This window comes from Gymnogyps californianus, chromosome 1, assembly GCF_018139145.2.
Source record: "Gymnogyps californianus isolate 813 chromosome 1, ASM1813914v2, whole genome shotgun sequence".
Lineage (NCBI taxonomy): Eukaryota > Metazoa > Chordata > Aves > Accipitriformes > Cathartidae > Gymnogyps > Gymnogyps californianus.
Window position 1 is genome coordinate 61,939,411 of NC_059471.1, and position 25,292 is coordinate 61,964,702.

The following is a 25,292-nucleotide window of genomic DNA, read 5'->3' on the forward strand; positions in this document are numbered from 1 at the left end:
AATAAGCCAGCAATGAATCAGCATGTGCCAGGATGAGCCAGCAATCTGCCCTTGTGGCAAAGAAGGCTAATGGTATCCTGGGCTGCATTAGGAGCAGGATAGCCAGCAGGCCGAGGGAGGTGACTGGTGAGGCCACACCACGAGTGCTGTGACCAGTTCTGGGCTCCCCAGTACAAAAAGACATCGACATAACAGAGAAACTCCAGCGACATAACAGAGAAACTCCAGCAAAGGGATAGTAAGATGTTGAAGGGACTGGAGCATGTCTCCTATGAGGAAAGGCTGAGAGCTGGGACTTTTCAGCCTGGAGAAGAGAAGGCTCAGGGGAGAGTTTATCAATGTATATAGATACCTGAAGGGAGGGTGCAAGGAGGATGGAGCCAGGCTCTTTTCAGTGGTGCCCAGTGACAGGACCAGAGGCAACGGGCACAAACTGAAACACAGGAGGTTCTGTCTGAACATCAGGAAACACTTTTTTACTATGAGGGTGACTGAACACTGGCACAGGTTGCCCAGAGAGGTTGTGGAGCCTCCATCCTTGGAGATCTTCAAAAGCTGCCTGGACATGGTCCTGGCCAACTGGCTCTAGGTGGCCCTGCTTGAGCAGAGGGTTTGGACCAGATGACCTCCAGAGGTCCCTTCCAACCTCAACCATTCTGTGAAATACCACCAGCTGACAATTGTGTCTAAAACTCTAGCAGTGAATATGCTGGATATGCCATTTCTAGGAGATGTGGGTAGGTCCCTTAACAGTGTTTCAGATATTTTTTGTCAATACAAACATATTTTTCATGTAAGCAATTCCTTTTCGAATCAGGAACACTGAGTTTGTTCATTCATCATAAAAGTTGATATAAATTTTCATAGTTTTAATTATATGTACATATACTCCACTGTGTGCTGATCAAACTATTGGTACCAAGAGGATATTGTAAGGAACAAGAATCCTAAACACTGAAAGAAGAAAAAAAATTACAAGAATTGTAAAATAATGAGTCTGATAAACTCTTAATCTTTTGTCATAGCAAGAAAAGTAGTATAATACGCTTTTTCTGTGAAAGATAAGATTATGAAATACCCAGAAATATGATCCACAAAATACATAGAGTGTGATAAATAGATTATGAAATACATAAAATACATGTAATACACTGAAATACATAGAACCTCTGGAAAAATGCCCAGACATCACGTTTTATTCTGACAGAAAGAAGTCCAGAGAGGTGCCTGGACTCTCTATTTTTACTCGCTTTAATGGGAGCTATGCCTTCTTAATGTTCCTTAAAAGGCAGTCAACATCATATAAAGATTGGGCCTAAACTATAGTCTGGAGTAGACATCCTGAGTTCAACTTCCTTAACAGGTTCAAATAACTTCAACCCTACATAATCTAGGTCTTTTTTTGACACACTTCCAATTAAGAATGTCCTTGTTTATCAATAGAGTGAAATTTTGGTACCCTTATAGTTAGTGGAAGTTTGGCCACTGATTTCAGTGGAACTGTTTTTTTTACTGCTCATGGACAAATGCTGTTTTATGTAATAACTGCTGCCTTTAGTACTGCTATTTTATATTGCTTTCCTTTTGTAATTCTCTGTAGAAAATAACTCCCTGTTTCTAGTATTGTCCTTTGTTCACGTTTCTTTAAAGATATTATTGTCTAGGTTTTCTTGAAATTAGAATCTTGAATAAACTTTTGAATTTTACTCACGGTCAAACACTGCTCCTTAAAGTTCATCTTACTTTTATCTCCAGAAAACTTGGGATATTCTTATGCAAAAAAAAAAGATTTACTTTTATCTGAAATCCTGAAGGAACAGAAGCAATTGTGTGCAGTTCCTTAAACTTAATTTCTTATATCTTATTCTTTTTCTTCTTGTTTCAATGTATGCGTAAAATATATGAAAGCAGTTTTTTCTTTCTTGTTTTGAAGAATAAAATAGGGAGAGGTACATTGAACCGTTTATGAAATCTAAATCATTTATAACAGAAAATGGCTACAGTCTATCCAAATGTAGAAAAAGAGTTTCTCAAGAGTATAGACCACTTATAAGATTTTTTCCTGTTTACATTCAGGCAAGAGAAACTGTTATTGTGTAGAGTGTTTCATCTGCTCAGTGTAGCATTAAATAAATATATCTCTGCAGGTTATCGCTATGCCAGCAGGGAGCTGAGATGCATGTGTGCACAATTGTTCTCAGCATATAAAAAAGAAGAAGAAAACTGTATGTCTGAATGCAGAGTTAAAGAGGTAATACAAAGAAAGATGGGAGAAACCTGTTACTGCTGTATGTAATATACTGCTGTATGTCATATAGTATACACCCCAATCTATGTGCTAGACTGAGATTTATCTTCGTACCAAATAAGGTTAAAGACACAGAGAAAGCATTCACGCTGAGATGTCTTAGCATGTCACGTTTCCATCAAAAACAGTTAACACATGCACCTGGTGTGACTGAAGAATCTGTTTTAATTCTGAATTATACTTTTTTAATTGTGAGTCACAACTTTTTTCTTTTAATTTAAGAATTTTTCTTTCTATCATTTTGTTAAGAATAATTGATTTTTGTTACCACATGACTGAGTAAAGTGAGAAACTTTGTATGGACCATTTTATAACACATTCCTGTGTGAATTAGGAACTTCTGGCTCTTATGCTTCCTCACTGAACTATTCTAGTGTCTAGATTTTGGATGAGGAAGCAAGACAACATTTAAGTGATTGGAGACATGAAGAACGTTAGAGGTTAAGCAGAGGATAGAACTAGATATAGGTCACTGGAAATGTTTATAACATAAATTCTTAGGAAGCAGGTTGGGAAAAATTTATTAACAGTATAACCCGGGGTCCTGCCTCTAAACCTGCCTTAAATCTACAGTTTGTCCAGTTCAGCACTTTTCCGGTAGAAACAGAGGTTTGATGTGCCTAAAAGGACATAAGGCTAGGTCCAAATCAAGAACTTACATTGAATCTAAGTGTCTGTGTTGAGCAATGATGTGGCTCAAAACCTCACTGCTTACAGTTTAGGTCCTTAAGGATCTTAAGTTTTCCCAATACAGTTTCTTCACTGCCTTCAGCCCTGCGTGTATAGAAATGGCAGCATCACAGTGGGGCTGAGTGTTTCCATATCTGTGTCATGTCTACAGCTATCTTTGATTCAGAGTCTGGTGACACTGAACAAAACAATGTCCAAATCCGAAATCATATGGGAAAACTGATCCCTTCTGCATCTGCTGAGAACACTTAGCATAGCAGAAATCGTAATAGCCACTACTTCTACCTAAAATGTGGTGAAGAAGGAAACACTGCCACCTATCATTTAATAGCATTGTGATTAAAGTGCTTACCCACCAATTCACTCATATTTTCAGCATTTTCAGCTATGTGATGATGCTTTTCCACAAAAGTTAGGGACATTTTCCTGGGTAAAGTTGTGGGTCAATAAGACTAACGCTAGTACTGAATTCTTGTCTCTTACTTCCTTCTGACTGCTTTATTGAACAGATTTTAAAAAGTGGGCTTTTGCATACTCCCTTTTTAAAGAAAAGTGTGAGTTACTATGAAGTGATAATTTATATTTCTATGTTCCAAAAGGAATTTCAGGCTCAGATATACCATAAGCATATTTCTGGACCAGTTATGTCTCTTTTTCCAGCTTTTAAGAATATAAGAGAGCTCAGGCTTTTAATGATTTGATGTATAAATTCCATATTTGGAGCCATCCACTTCTTCACCATACATTACTCTTTTTAGGTCATTTCTTTCCATAACATAAAATCTTAATATACTGCAATTTATAATATTTACATCTACAAGGTAAACCAAAGATATGATCTAGAATCTGTTTCAGAGGATAAATATTTGTTAAATAACTTCACATGCCTACAGATATTAATAAATCATTTTAATTTAAAAAAGGCAGAAGGAACAGATCCAAAGTTGGAAGAAAATACCAGTATATTGCAGATCTAAAAAAACCACCAAGCTATGTGAAATCAAATTCAAATAATAACATCTAAAATGAGGAGAAAGAAAGGCTAGATTTTGAAACAAGAGGACAAGATAAAAATAAAGTGGTTGAGTAGCTCTGTATATTTTTTTTTGCTTCAAGAAAATTTCACTAAAAGAATGGACTTAATAATGACAGAGGCAAAGTCATTACTATACTTTTGTAATTAATCTTTTATAAAACATCTTTTATCAACCTGAAATAAAAGCTATTCAAAACAAGTAACTAATTAGGTAGGTATCTGGCATACTACATTTTTACTTCTTGCATCATATTTACATCAAGTGTTTTGACTCGGGCTCAGTAGATTTAGGGTCCTTCAGAACCCGTACTTTCAAGTTGGAGGGCACCAGCGGGCATTGGTATATCCTCGACCTTGCAAGTGTTCAGTAGTTTGTATTCAGATACAACATGCCTTTGAAATTAATCAATCCTGTACTGAGCATTTCAGGAGATGAAGAATCCATCGTTACTGCTGGAACTTTGTTGCACAACTTGGAAATTTGGTTATTCTGAAGTTTCTATCACCTGATATTTTCTGCTGACGTATGTACTCAGACACTAATTAAATCACCTTTCTGTCTTTCTTTTGATAAGTTAAATGGATTAAGCTCATTAAGTCTTTGACTGAAAGCCTTTTTCTTCCTCTCTGGAATAATTTGTGTTAAATTTTGATTTTTTTTCACTCTTGTAAGCTTTTCAATATCCCTTTAAAAATATGCTTATGATACTAACTTCCATATCTTGATATCCATTTCAGCAATACTTCCTTATTCTTCTCTTACATAGTAAAAGATCACACAAGACCTTTTTGTCACAACTTTATCTTGGGAGCTCAGGCTGTTTTTCTGTGTGCTGAATCACTCTCAGAATTATTTTTTTCCAGAAGTCTTTGCTCATTCCTAAAAATATAACTTAAGCATTTGGCTGTGTTAAAGCCATTTATTTGAATGGGTCAGAGTTGTGAAGTACTTTCAATAACTCTGTATGACTGCTTTGTCTTGCTCATCAATTTACCATGCTGTCAATATTTGTGTCATCAGCAAATTTTATCAAGAGTGTTTTTTTTAATTTACTTCCAGAGAACTGAGGGAAATGGTGACTATCATCAGCTGGTACCAATCCTTGTGAAATCCTACTAGAAATAACCGTGTTCAATTTTTGAATGCTATTTTTTCCATTCATAATGGACTGCAAAACACTTCATCATTCTTCTGAGATAAAAGTACATCAACTTGCTTCTAAACACAGAGCAGATATGTTTATTGAACATTGCAGCCATTTTTCTGCAGGTGTGAAGCATGATGCTTAGGCTTTCTCCCCTAAATATTGCCGTGTCTCCCATTTTGCCGTTGCAGTATCATCAGTGGCAGTGCTGTGGTTTCCTTCTGACTCCTTGACCTTACGTATTGGATGTAGGGTACTGGAGACACAATGCTGTGCAACAGATAGGAAGTATATGCCCCTTTCTGACTGAAGTGTCACAGGCTGCTTTCCCAAGAAAGCATGCCCCTACTCATTAGGAGAAGGAAGAAATTCTTTCTTTCATCATGATGTTCTTTACCTCTTCTTCATGTAACTGAATTTATACATGTATGTATGTTTATACAAGATTAGACTGGATATTGACACTTTAAAAATGACTATGCTTTTGAAAGATAGGTTAGATTTTTTGTTTGTTTGTAAGTTAACTACACATTGTTTTTTTATATATCAGAGGAGTATTTGCAGAGCAGATAACAGAGCACACATTTCCTAAGAACACAGACAACAAAATATAAATATCCATTGCTGAATACCCAAGATTGAGCACTTCTGAGTTTGTGAACTCTGTGTTGGGAAAAGCAAGGTTGAATTGTTGACAATTGTAACAGCAACTTTGATTCACCAAACTCATTCACATAGTGAATATTTTCTAGTTGATTGGTTGCACCTAGGAGTTACACTGTAATTCAATGAGTTGTTTACATTTAGCACATGGAAGTTGCACACTGACAATACATTACCAACAGACCTTTTGTGGTTACCAGCAATAACTAATACATGTGACCACCATGCAGAAAATGGAAATAATATTTTCCACTACAATGAGTACAACTACTCACATGTTTTTTAAGACTGAAATGTAAAAATCTACGTCTCTTAGTACCCAAAACAAATTAGACACTGTAGGTCAGATCTTCAGATTGTATAAATCAGCATAGGTACATAAATTTTGAAAGAGCTACGTGCATTTAAATTAGTTGTTCAGTACAAACAAAAAGTGAGCACATCAGTGTGTGTACTCATGGTTCTGTAACAGTTAGTCTACTCATGAAAACATATTTATGGAGAATACGAGGTGATATTCAGCTGCATTCAAGAAACAGAGCTGGATCAGGATTTATCCTCAAGACTGGGATTTTACTTTGTGTGCATTATGAGCAGAGTTTTCCAAAGTGTGACCACCTGCAGCCCGAAGAGTTTTCTTCTGTTTTCCTAATTGTGTTATGAATCAAACCTTGCTCTTTCCTCAAGAAACAAAATAAAAAATGGAGGATCCAATTTCTTCTATATATGCTTCATATCTCAATCAATTGTCTTCAATTTTTTTTTTTTTGTAAATATACTATGCTTACATTTCTGCTACTGTCAGTTGGTAAGCTGTTCTCATGATAGGTTCCTAGTATCATTTTTACATTATGCTACATCAATGTGATGATATGTGATAAAAAGAAAAGAGGTTTTGATTCTTCCCAGGGATTTTCTCAAGAAATTACTCCCTGAGTTATCCTGTGAACTCAGTATCAATGAAACAGTCGTAAATATATGTAAGTAACCAATAGCCAAGTACCAAACGCTAAAGCTAATCGGAACAATTTTATATTCATTCAAAATATGCTAGGATAAAAAATTAAACATGGTACAAAATAAGGAAAAGATCCACTAATATTTCTAGCGGAAGGAATTGAGGGGAGGTAGAGTTCAGTAGAATGGGAAAATAAAACTATAGGCAGACAACAGTGACTCTGTATTTTTGACTTCAGGTAAGATTTCTTGACATATGAAATCTCCTGTGTGAGCTAAAGAGAGTTCCCCTCTGTCATGGATTAACACCAGTCAGCAACTAAGCACCATACAGTCATGTTCCCAGTGGAATGGGGGAGAGAATTGGAAGGGTAAAAGTGAGAAAAATCGTGGGCTGAGATAAAGACAGTTTAATAGGTAAAGAAAAGCCTCACGTGCAAGCAAAGCAAAACAAGGAATTCATTCACCACTTCCCATCGGCAGGCAGGTGTTCAGCCATCTCCAGGAAAGCAGGGCTCCATCACGCATAACGGTTACTTGGGAAGACAAACGCCATCACTCCGAACATCCCCCCCTTCCTTCTTCTTCCCCTGGCTTTATATGCTGAGCGTGACATCATATGGTATGGAATATCCCTTTGGTCAGCTGGGGTCAGCTGTCCCAGCTCTGTCCCCTCCCAACTTCTTGTGCACCCCAGCCTACTCACTGGTGGGGTGGGGTGAGAAGCAGAAAAGGCCTTGACTCTGTGTAAGCACTGCTCAGCTATAACAAAAACATCACCATATTATCAACACTGTTTCCAGCACAAATCCAAAGCATAGCCCCATACTAGCTACTATGAAGAAAATTAACTCTATCCAAGCCAAAACCAGCTTTTCTTCATCCTCCAACCAATAGAAATGCTTTGAACTAGTAGAAATGCTTTGGGAAAGACATTGCTGTCTTAATAAAGGTGATAAATGAGTGCTGAAACGTTGCAAGAACACGAGCACTTGGAAGAGTGAAAATTTGAATATAGTATCAATGAAAAATGAAAGTATAGTATCATGAAAAAAATTTAAGTTAGCTATGCTGAGTTTTAAGAGAAAAAAGTCTTGCACTGGCTTAAAGCTGACTGTTTCCATATAGGGTATTGCAGCCACAAGTCTATTAAGGATGAAGTGGTTGTGCCAGTACAAACAGGTTTTTTCATAACTAGAGGAAAAGGGAGGTGAGAATTGTTTCTCAGAAGAAACTGCATTGTGCTAATTATAATTTCTGTTTGTTGCACTAATTACCATTTCTGAGAGTAAATTCTTTGTGTTGTTTCAGATATTCGCTGTTTAAATAGTAAGGGCTAATATTATTTGAAGTAGTTCTGAAAATTTTAAGACAAAACCAAAAATCACTGGATAGATTTTTTTTTTTTTTAATAACTGCATAAGTATAGAACATTGTGCCACTTCTCCTGTGCTAAGTTTGTTTCATCTATCTGTTGGGAGTAAGAGAAAAGAGAGATAATACAAATCAGATACCTAGAATTTGAGGAATAGAAGGCTTGAAGTTAGCAGAGAAATGTCATAAAGAAGCACACCAGAAGCAGAGAAGAAAGGCAAAAGTTGAGGAAGGGGTTGCTTCCAAGACTGATGATGTTAAATGGAACTGTGAGATAGTTAAGAAAATAGTAAGAAACTTTGTTTTTCATAAGAAAGGAAAAATATAATACCCGGAAGAATGAATGGATATCAGCTGGCATAGATTAGGAGAGACTATTGCTTTATATTGTTAGTTCCTCAGACTTTGAGAAATGAAAAAAGCAAGCATATGAATCACTGAAAGCTGTGCAAAACAGGTAATGACAGAGCTGGTCTGTCATTTTTCTGTTACAATTAAAGCTAAATTTTTTTTTTTTTGCCTGTCTCATTAATAAATTTGCTAGGAAAAAAATGCTGAAACAATTATCAAAAATGTCTGCAAGGGAAAAAAAAAGAAAAAAACATCCAAAAAACGGAGGAAATGGTATTAGATTCAGAAAATAGACTCTGGTAGTGGTTGCCAGCGGTTAGCCAATAGTGTAACCACTGCAGCACACATCAAACATAGTGATATTCTAGTAAACATCTTTTAATGTTTAGTATTACTCACAGCATATTAGGATTGTATTCTGTGTCCTGTATCAGGCTGTATTCTGATCTTAATGTATATGGATAAACTTCACAAGAAAAAGAGAGTTATTTCCTCTGTTGATTGTTGTTGATTGTTGGTAGTCTCTGCCTCTACATAAATAATTAAACATTTCAGCGAGTTCTGGAACACAAATGTCACATCACCTCTCTTTAGCCACAAGGTTAGAAAGTCACTTGTTTCCTCTGCTTTAGCTTATGGCTGAGTGGATATATTTTTAAAATGCCATTAAGTAGCTCCAAAAGGAAAAAAACTGAGAGTCAGCCAGAACACACTAGAAGTTGGTAGTCAAGGTGTTGTCTAGGAAAATGTCAAATGTGAATCAGAAGAGATTTCTTAGTCACAGGGGAAAAAATCCAATATTCCTAAATAAAGGTTTGCAGGACCTAAAGCAAATCCATAGTCTTTCTAAATGTAGGCTTTCATATACTTCGGTTTCATTTCTCTTTACAAAAAAGGGAAAAGAAATTGTTTGCTTTTTGGCTAAATAAAATATTTATCTTTTTTAATGAAGGAAATAAACATAAACAGTTTCATATAGTTCAAGCAGAAGTATTTAAAAATATTTTTTGTTCACTAGCCAAACCTATGAGTCACCCAATATAGTCTCAACATGAAGCAACAAGAGAGAAACAGTTCAACAGAGATGAATTTTCTTGAATATTGCTAAAGCCAAACTGAAAAACTGTCACTGAGTCCAATTAGAAAATTCCAGGAACTCCAAGAAATCTCAAGAAAGTTTAGATCATGGTCAAATTTTGTCATCTGGATCTAACTGATATAGCTGTGAGTCTTCAACCCAGCTTCAGGACTTCACTGTTGGAGCAAAATCTTTTTTCTCGCTCAAACGTAAGATATACCTGATTAGCTCAATTGTCTTCATTGCTGCTGCCCTGAGCTGGGACGACCAGCTGTCTTAGTTCTGCAGAGTGAGTTCTGTTGCCCAGGATCTGTGGTGGTAACAAGCACAATGAGAAAAAGAGATGGGCGGTAATGGTTTTTCTAGCTGTTTTTAAAGTCAGTGAAAGTTCAAGTCCTTCTTCATGTTACTTGACTTTTCCCCACAATCCATTCCAACTGAGACATCTTTTCATTTTTCCTCCTGTTGCAGGAGCTGAGTTTGACCCAGAGAAAACAGAACTATGTCTGAAGTCCTGTTTCTTTGATGCATACCTCTTATTTAAATCAAAGTTTGTTTGACACTCTCCAGTGCAAAGCTCAAGGCCTCTTTATTTCTACTTTTTTCATATTAGGATTGTCTTTTTCCTACCTTGCTCGGTTCCCTTTTCTCTTTTTTTTTTTAATCCACTTGTTTTATGGTGCTTTCCTCTTTAAAAATAATGAACTAAATACATACCTGTATATTTCAGCTAATTTGCACTTCTATAACATTAGAAAAGAAACAAAAACTCATCTTCATGTGTTTACAATTATTTGTGTTGTTGAAGTGATGTAAGGTTCCCAGAGCAAACTAGAAAACATCCACAACTTCTCTGGGCAACCTGTTCCAGTGTCTCATTACTCTCATCTTAAAAAATGTCCTCCTTATGTCCAATCTAAAGCTACCCTCTTTCAGTTTAAAACTGTTCCCCCTTGTCCTGTCACTACAGGCATGGCAAAAAACCTCTCTCCACCTTTCTTATAACTCCCCTTATACACTGAATGTCTCCTCGAAGCCTTCTTTTCTCTAGGCTGTCAACCCCCAACTCTCTCAGCCTTTTGTCATAGCAGAAGCGTTCCAGCCCTCTGATCATTTTCATGGCCCACCTTTGGACCCACTCCAACAGGTCCATGTCTTTCTTGTACTGGGGACCCCAAAGCTGCATCCAGGACTCCAGGTGGGGTCTCATGAGAGCAGAGTAGAGGGGAAGAACCACCTCCCTCGACCTGCTGGCCACACTTCCTTTTATGCAGCCCAGAATCTGGTTGGCTTTCTGGGCTGCAAGTGCACATTGCCAGCTCATGTCCAAATTTTAATCCACCGGTACCACCAAGTCGTTCTCCACAGGGCTTCTCTCAATGCATTCATCCCCCAGTCTGTATTGATACTGGGGACTGCTCTGACCCAGGTGCAGGACCTTGCACTTGGCCTTGTTGAACTTCATGAGGTTCCCATGGGACCACTCCTGAAGCTTGTCAAGATCCCTCTTGATGGCATCTCTTCCCTCTGGCGAATCGACTGCACCACACAGCTTGGTGTCATCCACAAGTTTGCAGAGGGTGCACTCAGTCCCATTGTCTATGTCACTGATGATGATGTTAAGTAGTATTGGTCCCACTATAGACCCTGGAGAGACACAACTCGTCACTGGTTTCCATTTTGACATTGAGCCATTAAGTGTAACTGTTTGGACATGACCATCCAACTAATTCCTCATTCATCTAACAGTCCATATATCAAACCCGTATCTCTCCAATTTAGAGGTAAGAATGTAGTGTGTGACTGTATGAAAGACCTTACAGAACACCAGGTAGATGACATCCATAGCTCTTTTGTTGTCCACTGATGCAGTCACTCCTTCAGAGAAGGCCACTAGATTAGTCAGGCATGATTCGCCCTTGGTGAAGCCATATTGACTGTCTTTAATCACCTCCCTGTCTTCCACATGTTTTGACATAACTTCCAGGAAGATCTGTTCCATGATCTTCCCAGGCACTGAGGTGAAGCTGACAGGTTGGTAGCTCCCAGGGTCCTCCTTTTTACCCTTTTAAAAATGGATGTGATGTTTCCTTTTTTTCTAGTCACTGGGGACTTTGCCTGACTCCCATGACTTTTCAAATATGATGGAGAGTGGCTTGGCAACTACATCTGCCAATTTCCTCAGGACCCTGGGATGCATCTCTTGTCAGGTCTTCATGTCATGGAAGCCTACAGGATTTATGTAATTTGGGATTTTCCTTCTTTTTACAACTTATTTTTCTTTATTTTTCTTGTTTTCCTTTTTTTTGTTTTCTTTTTTCTTTTTTCCCTTTTCCCCCTTTTTTTTTCCTTTTTTCCTTTTTTTTCTTTAGTCCACTGACAAGTATGGGATCATAGATTTGCAGTTTTTACAGTTCTTGTAAAAGCATCTGCCTTCCATTATCTATTGCTATTTCAAGTTATTTCTCTTACTGTGTGTATGTTCTCCTGTGAAGACTACTTTGATTGTTTTTTTTCCATTTTAGATAGTTGATATATTTCATGACTCAGAGAGATATCTCTGTGACCATCTCTACTTTGATGGGTATTGCCTTCCTTTGAATGGGTCTAGTACTGTCTTTCTATTTTGTTCTTTTTTTTTTCATCTGACTGAATTGTCTCTACGGATTGAGGTAACTCTTTCTTTGTGAACAGAAGGTGAATGTCAAGGACATGATTTGTCTCACCAAAACCAGAAGTTGCAATGTAGATATCTATGCCTTAGCAAGTCACCTACACTCCTAATAGTTATGTGTAGAAAAACATGCTACTCATAGGGTAAGATTCTTCTCGTCCTAAAGTAGATACCTAAAGTGTCTCTGGTTGATATATTATACCCTGCATCGGTCCTTTTCTCTCCGTTTATTAGAGAGAGATGATCATGAAAGGCTCAGATGCGGACAGCTGGATTTGAGAAATCTGAAGTGAGCTGAACATGCAAACATCTCCAAGTTGGTGGCTGATTTTATCCAGGTAAGTGGAAAGAAGAAACTGAAAAAAAAAATCTATGGTACGAACACTGATATAACTATTTACTGTTATTACCAATCGATTAATTGGTCTTTTTGAAAGCAAAAACTTTTTTCTCCTGCTTTTTGGTTTTTTGTAAATCCCCCAGACCATCTTGCTCTCTTTTATGTTTTAATTCTATGGCTTACAGAGAAAAGCCTGCCTAAAAATCCCGCCAGAAAAGGCCCTTCTCATTCTAGCATCTTCAACATCTGTGGGAAACAAAAATAAAACACAAAAATTAGACCCTGCTAAAGATCCTGGCTCTGCAGGGAGGATTTTACTAGTGTGTGAATAAATAAAACCATTTGTCCTTATGGACTCATGCTGACTGTGCACAGAGGAGGTTGGAGTTGCTTCCCACCCCCACTCAAGATGTTGCTGTTAGAATAAGGTTATCTGTTCACCAGCTTGTTTTTGTTTCTTTAAAAAAAACCCACATAGACAGCAACCTTAAAAAAATAAGTCAGCGGAAGCGAATAAGAAAACAACTATATAAAAAGGACATATATAATGCTCTCATAAATACACCATCAGCTGCTCTTACTATATATTTTCTCTAGAAATATTTTAATTTTCATAGAAAAACCATCACTGCCCCTTTTTTCATGTTTCTAATAGATTTTTCATGCTACACATAACTTGTAGCATCATTTGTTATTAAATTTGTCTAACGTTTTCTTTTTAAAACATTATTATTAGTTACATGTAACTTCATACAAATATAACTGTGTATGCCCAGTTTTCCATGCTGACAACCTGCTTCACGAGATTTTATTTCTTTAATGGAGGGATCTTGTGAGTCTATTTTTATTTAAATGAATGGTTTTACTTGTTGTTCTCTTTTAGCTCTCCTCAACCCATTCTGGTCAGTCTCTTCTCACTTTCTTAATGACATGGTTTCAGAGGAAAGCCTTGTCTAAATATCCTATGAGGGATTTTCAGGCTACCTTTGATCTAACATTTTCAGTTTGTGTAGAAAAAAACAAGACGAACACTAAAATGAAACCAGGTTGGCTGGGGAAACTTTATTTAACCATTTAAAAATATTGCTTAAAATGTTTCATGTTTTTGGAGTCCTAAAAGGCATAGGTTTGTGGAAATCCACCCAATTGGGATAGGACTTTTGAAAAGCTACTGTTTGTACATACATTGAGCATGGAATCTCTCTTTTAGCAGCTAAACATTCTTGGAGTCTATTTCCACTGAACATGTACCTGTTTCTTGCATCTTTTAGCACTGATCTAATAGTGTAAGCAAAATCTTTACAAACTTTCAGAACTTAGTGAAAGGACTATTAGATAAAACTTCTGGATGAGTAATATTCCTAAGAACTGGCCAAGAGATAGAATAGAGTTAAGCAGTAACACAAAGTTCATTAACAAGAGACACAGAATCCCCTAAACTATCCCGAGTTTAATTTTTTTTTTCCTCTCATTTTCTGCCCTTGAAAGGAAAGCGCAAAATAAAGGAGGAAACACAATAAAACAAAACTAAAGCAATTCCCCTGACAGCAAGCCATGCTAGTGCCTGCTTTGCCATCTATCACGTTTGATCCTGCTCTCAGAGATTTCAGTTAATATTTTTTCCTTCTATTTCAGTCTCCTCTCTTCAGACCCTTGTACCATTCTCATCACTTTGGCAAGTGCTTCATTTCACTGATTGAACAGAATTTGTCTGTACCTGAACTTACAAAATGGGCTGTGTTCTGTCACTCATCAGCTTCAGCATGCATTCTATATAGTTGTACCTTTTAATCTTTTTTTCCTCTTTTTCCTATTGTAAAGAGAGCATTTTTTGTGGTAGCCACGTTTCTCTGCATAGGTTACAGGCACACACATGGCTTTTGCAAGTGCAAGGGTAGTTGTTGTTGTTTGTTTTCCCTTAAGTGCTTTCAGGATGCTAAGACATTCCAAAATACAATTCTTTCTATATGAAACGTTCTTATTCTTTTTCATCTGTAGAGAGAAAACATAATGATTTACATATTTTAAAAAGAAAATGCCTGCTATATAAAGGACAGTTCTTTCATATGTTAAGCAAGATCACTCCATTTTTATCATATTTTTGGTTCCAGAAAATCACAGCACTGTGTTTGAGGAATTCTTTGCAAGTGGAGATACAGGAATAACGAGAGCCCCCTCCACAGCTGCTGCTTGTCAATAACATTGCTGTATCAGCAACATGCTTAAACAATCTGGGATGACAGAAATGCTATTTCCTTTCTCTCTCCAGGTGGGAGCCACTCCCCACTCTTTCCATGATTAAAGAGAGTGACCCCAATGTCAGCTGCCTGGGATTCAGGAAATATACCACCTTTTTGTAATGACAGTTTTAGGATTCCAGGTTTTAGTACATGAAAGTGGGTTGTTGGTTTTTTTTTGGGGGGGGGGGGGAGATAGAGGAAGGGGGAGCTTGTTTGTGTAATCAGTATGTTCACTGGGATAACTCTTACCTTGTTTTTAACCAAAAAGGAGTATGTAGCGATGTGCTAGCTCAGTTATGAACTACATTCACAAAGGACTTTTCGAGTGCTTTTCACCAGTAGTACGTTGGTGCACATCCCGCATAACATGCATGGCTCTGCTCAGTAGTATTCTTTCAAATATAGTTTTATATCTCCTAAGTCATAAGAGATACATCAGGTAAAGAGTAATCTTACAAAACAAAACAAACAAAAAGTCCCATATGTCATAATTGAGTGAAATCATGCTAACTGCATTCTTTTGACTTACTGATGACAAGGAAGTCCCATGGGGATGACACAGTCATAGGCTGACCTGCATTTTACCACAAGCATACTGTCTCTGCTCACCAAAAACTTTCTTCTCAGTCCCTGATACGCGGTGACTTAGACACACTAAGTTTCATCTCCATACACTGCATTATTTGTATTAATTGGTTCCAGAGAAACTCATATGTATACCAAGTGTGACTTTTACACTTTTTAGATGCACTTGAAATCAGTGGGGGAGATAGCTGCATTAGGTTTATGGTAGCAAATAATGCAACTTGCTAGGAGCAGGTATGCAGAGCAAAACAGCCTTTCTGAGGACCAAGTGCCCATCCTACACATGATTCTGGGGGGGCTACTTCAGAATAATTTAGTTTGGTTGTGTAGCCTTAATGTTCATTAATTGTTAAATCATTAACTGTTAAGGACCACGGAGAGATGTCAGTCATCTGACTTAGATGCCTGAACTAGACACCTTATGAGTGCATGAACTCCCTCTGAAAACCTTCAAAGCATCTGTCTCTCATAGGCTGTATGGATTAGATGCAAGACTTCTTGACTATACAAAATGCAGAAACTTTCTTTAGAAGGACTGGTTCACTAGGTTCTTCAAGACAGTTGAAATTCATATGCAAAAATTGCACGGGCTGGATTTTATATTAAAAGTGGTGTGAAAAGATCTTGCAGATGAAGTCAGAAATGTAGCCTAAAAACTTTAGTCTATTTTTTTGGTTTATAAATTTCATTTCCTAGTTCTCATTTGGAGAAAATACTGAAAATTGAGGTTACAAAAGACAGAGGGAAAGTTAAGTGTATCTCAACACTAAACTATAGATAGATCCAAAAAAGATATGTCAAATACTTGCAAAAGCCATGTAGAATTTAGCAAGTGAATAGAAAGCAACTCAAAGCATCAGCAAAATAAAACGTTTCCTATTCCTGAAGAAAAAGAGACTTTCTGCTGGAAGAATAGATGCAAATACTTCATTTTATCCCTCCACAACTGATAAACAAATTACCTCTATACTAGGCAAGCAGAAAGAGGAAAAAAAAATTGGTTAGATTTTGAATCTTGTAAACAGCTAGCTATTAAGATCTCAGATATTTTTCGCCTGTTTAAGAATAAATCTTTTGAAGATTAGAAAGAATAAAGCAGGACACTGGATTTGATAAATGTTTCCAAATTAATCTCCTATACAAGACTTCTTCAACGTTATTCTGTCATTGAGTGTTTTCTCAGAACCTTAGTGTTACAAAACTGAAAGTGTATTTACAGCCCAATTTAGATGGACCAAAACAAGATACAACTATTTTTCTGAAGTTGACCTTTGCAAACAAATTGCATGTGGAATACCTCCAATATCAAACAAAAAGGTAAACTCAGTTCCTCAACTATTATCCTTTCATTACAATATCATTGGACAAGGTTCAGGCTGTACTAATTGGTACATGCCTGTTATAGAAGTTGGACTAGCAGCCTCACTCTTGCAGCAGCAGGAGGAAGAGTTGCTATGAAACTAATTACAGCTACCAGCAGTGGTTCTGTTTTAAATGGTCTATGAATTAGGCAGTCTCCTAGAAGCACACACAAGTGAATTTGCCATTAACAATGAACAGCTCTGTGAAAAGAACGCAGTATAAATTTACTTAGTCCATCCTGGGATTAGGCAGACAGATCCACTCTTATTTGGCCTCTGAAGTAAATTTCAGTGGAAAACTTAAGAGGCTTTTCCCCAGCAAAGTGAATTTTGCCAAATACTTGGTGCCTTATTACAATACAGACCGTATTCCAATTCCAATTACGCTAATGCAAGCTGTGAGTAACTTCATTGTGCTCGCTGGAATTACTCTAGATTTACAACAGTGTTATCTGAGATTTACACCTCTATAAATTAATCTGAAATGTGGCCACATGGTCTAGCTGGTTGTTAGCTTAATAGGAAAAATATACTTGCATAAATAGTTGATGTCTTTCATACTAATTTGGGACCTCCTCACAGCTGCTTACTTACCCATTTATATTAATTTACTACACCAGAAACATGTCCAATTAATAAGAGAGGTAATTCACTCACTGTTCATGATTAGCAAAACTTTTTCCTTGACGTTACACCTATCCCTACGCAATATTTATCTCCCTGCAATGTTTGGTACTATTCTTAACACCTTAAAGATGGTGGAGGTTTGTCGTATTATGGCACCTTGTTTCTAAGGCTGCTGATGTAACCAGCTTTTTTCGTACTGGTGACCAAACAAATCAGAGCTATGGATTAGAACTGACCTAGCACTGAAACCACAAATTATGTGTATTCAGGGAGCATGGATAGTGGAAAAAAGACTGTACTATTAATTAAAATTGTTGCATGGGATATAGGTCTTTCAGTCACTCTAGATTTCTTTTAAAATCTCATTCCTCTTTGGGATCTAGAATTTTCACAGCTATAGTTACAGCTAAGAGAAGCCACATTTTCTTTTATATAAAATGGATTGCTTCTAAAACTTGAAGAAAATTAGATGTGCCCCTCTCTCCCTTCTTGCATCTTCCATTGATTTTTTAATAGCTTTTTCATAGGAGAATTTCATATAACAGAAGTTGCAGAAGAAAAATCATGCAAATTATGATTACACTAAAATAAGCTGTTCTCAGCTCTATTAGTGAGCTAAGGCCAGGTTGAGTTGCCTCCCAGAGGCCTCATTGTTCACTCTTCTAGGCAATAAAATAGTTGCTCCAGAGTCATTACTGTATATGAGACAAGTCGCTGCAGCTCCCCTCAGTGAGGAACCTGACCCAAGGACTTTATAGCAACAAATCATCCAGTTTCTACACAGATACTTTAACTCTTGTTCCTCTGAGTCCAACAGAGTAAAACAACAGTGATGCTACTGTAGACAAGGGCTTTCCTAACCTACCTGTGGGGAAAATGTCCTTTCTTAGAGATGACAGTCATGCCACCACATGGGGGTAATAGCATGTCAAACAATCCACTCTGTTTTATGATCATTTTAACCGTGTACTCCAAAATAAAGAAACAATGTGCACCAAACACCAAACCTACCTTGGGGGGAAAAAAAAAAAGAAAAAAGAAAAAAGAAAAAAAAAGTCAATTCCAAAGGAAATGCATAACAGGAAACACAAGTGATTTGTCATCACCTTGAGCACTGTATGACTGCTTGCCCAGGTACAAAGTTGAGGTCTAATGTTACTACTTTGACTTGTAGGAATACAGTACTTAGTGTTCTCATAGAATACATATAGTGTAAAGCAAGAAGAGAAAATATTCAGCAGCTATATGTTCCTGAAATTTTGAATTTTGAACTTCGTTATTATTTCTTTCATAAAGTGAATTAAATTGGAGAAATAAGATGTAAAAAGATAATAAAGCTCTTTTCCTTTGCTGCTTTGAATGGTATTATGAAACAGATTTCATTTTCTGGTCCCTAGAGACTCATAAGTATGTTTGGATACCAGAGAACGAACTTCTATTTTGTCTTACTGACAGTGGGGCAATGAAACAACGAACAAAAATTTTCTTTGTCTCACACATACATGTACAAAAGCACAAATATGCCCTAGTTAGGTAAGTTAAATTCTTAATTTTTCCTTTTTCCTGTGAGGTAAGAAGTCATGAAGACACAACAGAGGAATATTATTTTTTTTCCTTTTATACTTGCTGAAGAAAAAGATGTAGGGAGAGTTCAAGGATGGAAAAATGTCTTTGAGTTATACACTATTGCACAATATTTTGATCTGGATGTTCGTTAGTGCACTCTCGTTACAACTGTTTTCATCATTGTTTTGTTATTGTTATTGCTATCGTTATTGTTGTTGTCATTATTATAATTACTATTATTATTATTATTAACTTGTTACTTAGTTTCCAAGGTCAGCTCTACTTATATATATATATATGTATGAAGTGTTGGGGTCTTTTTTTCCTGCTTTTTATATTGTTTGCAAAACTGCTAAGATGGCTACATTCAAATTGCTCCAGAAATCAAGAGTTAGCAAGCAGCTAACCAATGTACTGTATCCAAATGCTGAGTCTGCTTGCATACCATAAAGCTTCCACCAGTTTCCAGAACATAGACAAAGTAAAACCCTAGTGCTGGCTATCCATTGGAAAAGTGACAACTCCTGGAGGAAAAATTGCAATTAAAGTTAAACAAATGGGGCAAACAAAAGCAACTGCAAAAATTACCAAGGGCCACATAGATACTCACAAGATAGCTCTGGGATGTTGCAATTATGAACAAATCAGTACTATGTCACCTCATGAAAATAAACAAAACACACTTTGGCTCTTGTACCTTAATTAGGTGGAAAAGACTTGGTACTAGACAACTAAAAAAAAACATTTGCCAGTTAAATTATAATGGTACCTTCTCCGAGTTTAGATGTCATTCCTCAGGTAGCAACAGTTTAATTTGTCTGCATAGCTGATGTCAGTTAGCCTAGTGGAATAAACTGTGCCAGAAAAAGAAAATGTTTTCTCTTTATTTAGTTAGTATAAAAATGTAAATTTTTAAAAAAGAAAAATCGCATATATTATATCAGAAAAGGTTTGTGGTATAGATGTGGTCAAAATGCTTGTAAAGAACTGGAAAATAACTAGTAAAATAAAGTTTGAGCATCATAATTCTTATATTATGATTTAAATTGCAACGTTAAACATCCTCTATGACTCTGGCTTTCCCTTAGAGATATTAATTTACTTGTACGATTGCTTTCTCCCCACCTCCACAACTATGTTAACTGAATATTCCATAGATAATAAGGTGTTGTTATTATACCTAGCTTATGGGCAAGGAGCTGAGACTCAGAGGATACAATGGGTGGATTTATTATACATCACAGGTATCTAACTGTGAAACACAGTGCAAACTTGAGATGATCAGAATATGCACTTGGTTGCTATTCATTGCATACTTAAGGGACTTAAGTCCTTAATATTAAAATTTTCCAGGCATCCAAAAAGTGTATTTCTTGGCATGCCCAGAATTCTTGACAGTGCTTAAAAACTTGATAGATTACCTTATGCTAAAGGTCTCTAAGGAACTACAAACTAAATATTTATCTTCCTGTCTCATCCATGTACTTGCTCTAGTAGATGTTCCCAGAACAAGCCTGCTAAACCACACTGTGTGAAAGAAACAGCTGCCAGCTGTGGTGCCATCACTATCTCCTAAGAAGGTAATAAGAGCAAAACTGTCATTCATATACGAGAAATTATGTTTAATTTCCTCTTCTCACTGGGGGAATTTGCATGAGTGTCTCTGAAACACTGGAGTATGCAATAGCGTGTAGCATAAAATATACGGTAGGTTCAGATGGGATATTTTGTCCTTTCAAATCTAATTCAATTTGTACAGAATAATTAGAAAGAACAAAAGTAGCAAGTTAGAGCATGAATACAGGAGTGGGTGCAAACAGGCTTGATCACAGACTGGATTGACAAGCGTGGGCATGCTGCTGTGGTGCTTTGTCCCCATAAACACTAGACTCAAGCTGGCTCAACACAGCTGCCACAGGGAACAGGAAGAGTAACCTCACATCTGCCAGCAATTGGTTACAGCTCTATAAGTTGCTGGTTATTATACTTGCTAGAGGGGCTATCCCGCTCTCTAGTATTTCCTTAATGCGGAATACATTTTTGAGAATTAAAGAATAGATTTGAACCTCCTGATTACAGACCAGTAAGTGATTGGCTATGACTGTCCAAAAGGAAGTTCTTTCTTTGCTTTTCTGTTTGTACTTGGGGCAGAAAGAGAGACTACAAACTATGAGCAGATGAACTATGTTTTCTTTAGAGTTATGAAAATGTCAAAGCCAATATGTTTAGCCACCAACTAAACAAGAGCGGGTGTCAAAAGGAGAAAAAATATATCACAAGTGCAGGAGTCACTGTAAAAATCAGTGTTTAGCCATGACTATGAGTCAGGGATATTTCAGCTACTTACTATAACAATCATGAAAAATCTATGTGTATATATATGTATATGTGCTACCTCTGTTCAAAACCTACTGCTTGGTAAGAGGCCAATATATGTAAGAAGATTTTTTTCCAATGCATTCTTTTACAGTTTACCAGGGTGATTGCTGGAATTAAGATAGCAGATGTCAGGCATGCTACAGAATAAGAATTCATTGCAGACCATGTGATCTTTCTGACATTTTTCAGGTCTCAGCATATGCCAAGTGCTTTCCTGGCACACACTAAGACTCAGGTTCTAGTGCACTTTCATCAGAAAAAAAAAGAGACGGATATCAATGACCTACTTTTCGAAACTTGGGAAAACAGTCACTCAGAACTTGAGTAAACTGATCCAGCTGACCATCTCTACATATAATTGTCCTTCAGCATTGATAGCTAAAGCTTTAATTCCAGTGGGGAAAGAACTCACTTGAAAACCTAGACATGGGCTTTTAAAATGTCAAAATGTAAAGCTAAAAAAAAAAGCCAAAGAAAAAGAAGTGAACTTGCAAATGCTATTTTTGCTGACAGCTTTAAAGAAGAATAACACTCCTTTTGACCTTGACAATTATCAGTTCCCTATCTGGCTTTTCTTTTTTTTGTGTGTGTTTTGCCAGGTTTTACAAAGTTTCGACACTAAAGAAGATAAATGACAGTGAACGGTATCAGGTATCCTTCAATATTTTCTGCAGTGCCCAAGGGTTCCACTTGTTTTTAGTATACTCAGCACAGAGATGGGCTGTGCTAAGCACTTCATCAAATTTGTAGTCAAGGTGCCAGTGCAAAAATCATCTTCTGTGTAATTTGCCTTCTGGGACAAAATTTGTTAGCCAAATATCCTCTCTTCTCCACTGTCTTTTAGTAAAGCTGAGCAGCTTTGAGTGAAAATGAAAACCTGAGCAAAATTATTCCTGAATTTCTACTGTCCTCATTTCAATGTAAAAATATCTTAAAGTAGTTCTCAAGAAAAAGAACCAAAGTGAATCTTTCTTTTTCAATATTCCTGTCTGAGGAAAAAACAGAAATATTAACTGGAAAATGTATCATCAGCTTCAATGAGAGATGACTGAAATCCACATGTTGGCCAATAATTCACTCAAGAAGTTTTGCTGATGTCATAAACTGTGAAAATAAGATTTAAAATGTAAAGCAAACAAATAAATAAAAAAGATCATCTATTGGAGATCTGAAAGGTCTTTAATGTTACGGGCACAAATCATCCCATGGAGGGTGTGTCTCCATATTTCAGGGCATATGTGCTTTTTTAGATCATTTCCAGCACTGTGCTTTCTCAGATAATTTCCAGCACTATCCCAGAAAGCTTTGACCTCCCATTTAATCCAGAGAGTGTCTCCTGCCATACTTCAGTATATGCAATATATAAGCAGTGTTTTATGGTGTACAAATATCACTCTGGCTAGCTGCAGTACAGCCTTCAAATTATTTCAGGCACTTTGAACTGAAAAAAAATGAACACACAAAAAACCTACTTATGATTATAATATTATTTGAATGCTACACATATGAACCAGAGAAGAGGCAAATCCAAGGGCTATATGGTATGGACGTAGCAAATGCTTTCTACAGGGAGCTAGAGCAGTGGATGCAAACCAGTCTAAAGCATTTGCCAGGGATCACTCCCTCAAACAGATGAATCTAACAGTGTAAATGTAAATGCTTATCTCTTAAATCGCTTTCTCTCGTATATAAGTATTTCATTTGGTGTTTACCTCAGTTTATCTGAGACGAACGACTCAGAATCCTTTCCTGTGAGCAAGCATTGCATCCATTCTTTCAAAAAAAGGTAGAGGTTTTTCTGTCAAAAAATAAATTGTGCTTATGTTTTATATAAGCCTATTTGATTCAGAAGTGGACGATCAGGATTAACTGCTTTCCTGAAACTGTTGGAAATCTCCCACAGAACTGATTTATCAAACCAAATGTCTGATAGGTCTGAAGGTAGAATGACTTCCTTTCCTCCTATATTGTGGATTTAAAAATGACAGATTTGATTGGTCAGAAAACCAGTACAAGAGCTAGCTGGAGGAACAGAGAATAGGAAGAAAGCTTTTTCTTCCAGCTGAAGCGCTGAAATCAGTAAACAAAAATGTACTGACCTCCTGAGGGGACTGGAAAATATGATGCTCCTCCCCCTCCCCCTCCCCCCCACGCTCTGAAAAAGTTGCCACCCACACATTTTATGAGATGGCAAAACCTGTCAGTATGAGTCCCAGGCCAGACTGGGCTTTTCAAGAGAGCTGGGTCTACTGTCTGGGTAGGTAGGCGATAGTCACCGAGTTTCTCAAATGAGGGAAGTTCTTACAGACATGGAAACAGAAGGTAGCTAGGAAATTCTGAAGGTAGCATGGAGATGATAGCTGCAGTTGTGAGTGCCTTAGTTCTGTATTAGTTTCACTAAATCTTTTACTGCTTTCTGGAACTTCACTGGTTTATGTGTCAGTAAGTGGTATTTACTTGATTGCAAGAAGCTAAAATCACAGTCGGTTTCATCTTCCACAATATAAAATTCACATTCCTTCTTTCACAGACATGAGCGAGGCTCACCCCTCACTGAGCTCATGACTATGTGAGCTCTGAGTCACATTATGCAGCAAAACTACTGTTTAAGTCAGTAGAGCTGGGATTCATCTCACCTGACTTCTGGAATGTGATTAATCTGGCCTGGTTGGGATGCCGGCTTTAGGATGAGATGAATCACCTCGTAGCAGTGCCTGTTTTTCTCCACTGACTGCAAAAGAACTCTAGATAGCTGGCTCAGGTACAGATTTCTACTCCGTGGATGTCTAAAGTTAGGTGAGATAAGCCCCAGTTGAGTGTTTTGTTTGTTTCAGTGAAAGCTACAGTAAAACAAAATACATGCAGCAGAGGCTACAAAGCCTACCTTTTTGCTTACTCCTTCCTCGACAAAAGCATGGGCTTCATCAATACATCATCTAGCTAGATTTTTGAAAGAAGTACTGGAAAGCTCCTTTCTAGAAAAAAAAATTTTTTTGAATAATGATAGTATACAATCCTCTGTGTGTAATAATGGCTGTTTTTTCCAGGAAGTTGTCAGCCTTAACTGTCAGCAAGAGCTTCAAGTTCCAAAGGAGGATCAAAGAGAGCTGACATAATGCATAAACAGTATATGTTTCTAATACATCACAAACATTCAAACTGCAGTGACTACAACACATTTAGTGCCTTACCATCATACGTAAGAGGCGTTAAGTTAGACCATTTGGTTTTGTTTTGGGGTTTTGATTTAGAACATTCCAATTTAGGTACTGCTATGCTGAACACTGGTTTCCAATCTAGTTGAATCGCTTTATTCATCAGACTGTAATTCTGTTTTTCCTACTGTATTTTGACCTACAGTGAGACCTCACTGAAAGAATAAAAGTTGAAGGGATTGAAGGCTTCTCAATCAATTGACAGATTGCCATCAGCTTCACAGTAATTTTCAATTCTTATGCATGAATCTCATGGCAGAGTATAAATATATTTATCACAAAAAATGTAATATATATTTATTGATAGCAGAAAGCATACATAATGTTTTTGAAATTTCGAAATCTATAGAAGCTGTTGCCTAGAGAAAAATACTTTGTACATAGTGCATGTAGATATGCATATGTACACACATACACACAAATATACACATGCACACGTATGTTTATATGGCTGAATGATGGAGGGAAAACAGAGACATTTCTTATGAATTACAAATGAAAGTTTAATCTTGACAAGGCTTTATTTGTTCAAGAATCAAATCCCTTCTCTGGTTCCTCAAAAAGCCAATTATCAGAAAGATTCTCTTTCGCTACTGTCATTAACAGATAGACATTGATGACAGTTTAACTTGGTTTCAACATAGTTCTTGGGCCACAGCTGCTTACCAGGCAATCTAAGTACCACTCGAAAGCTCAGTTGCAG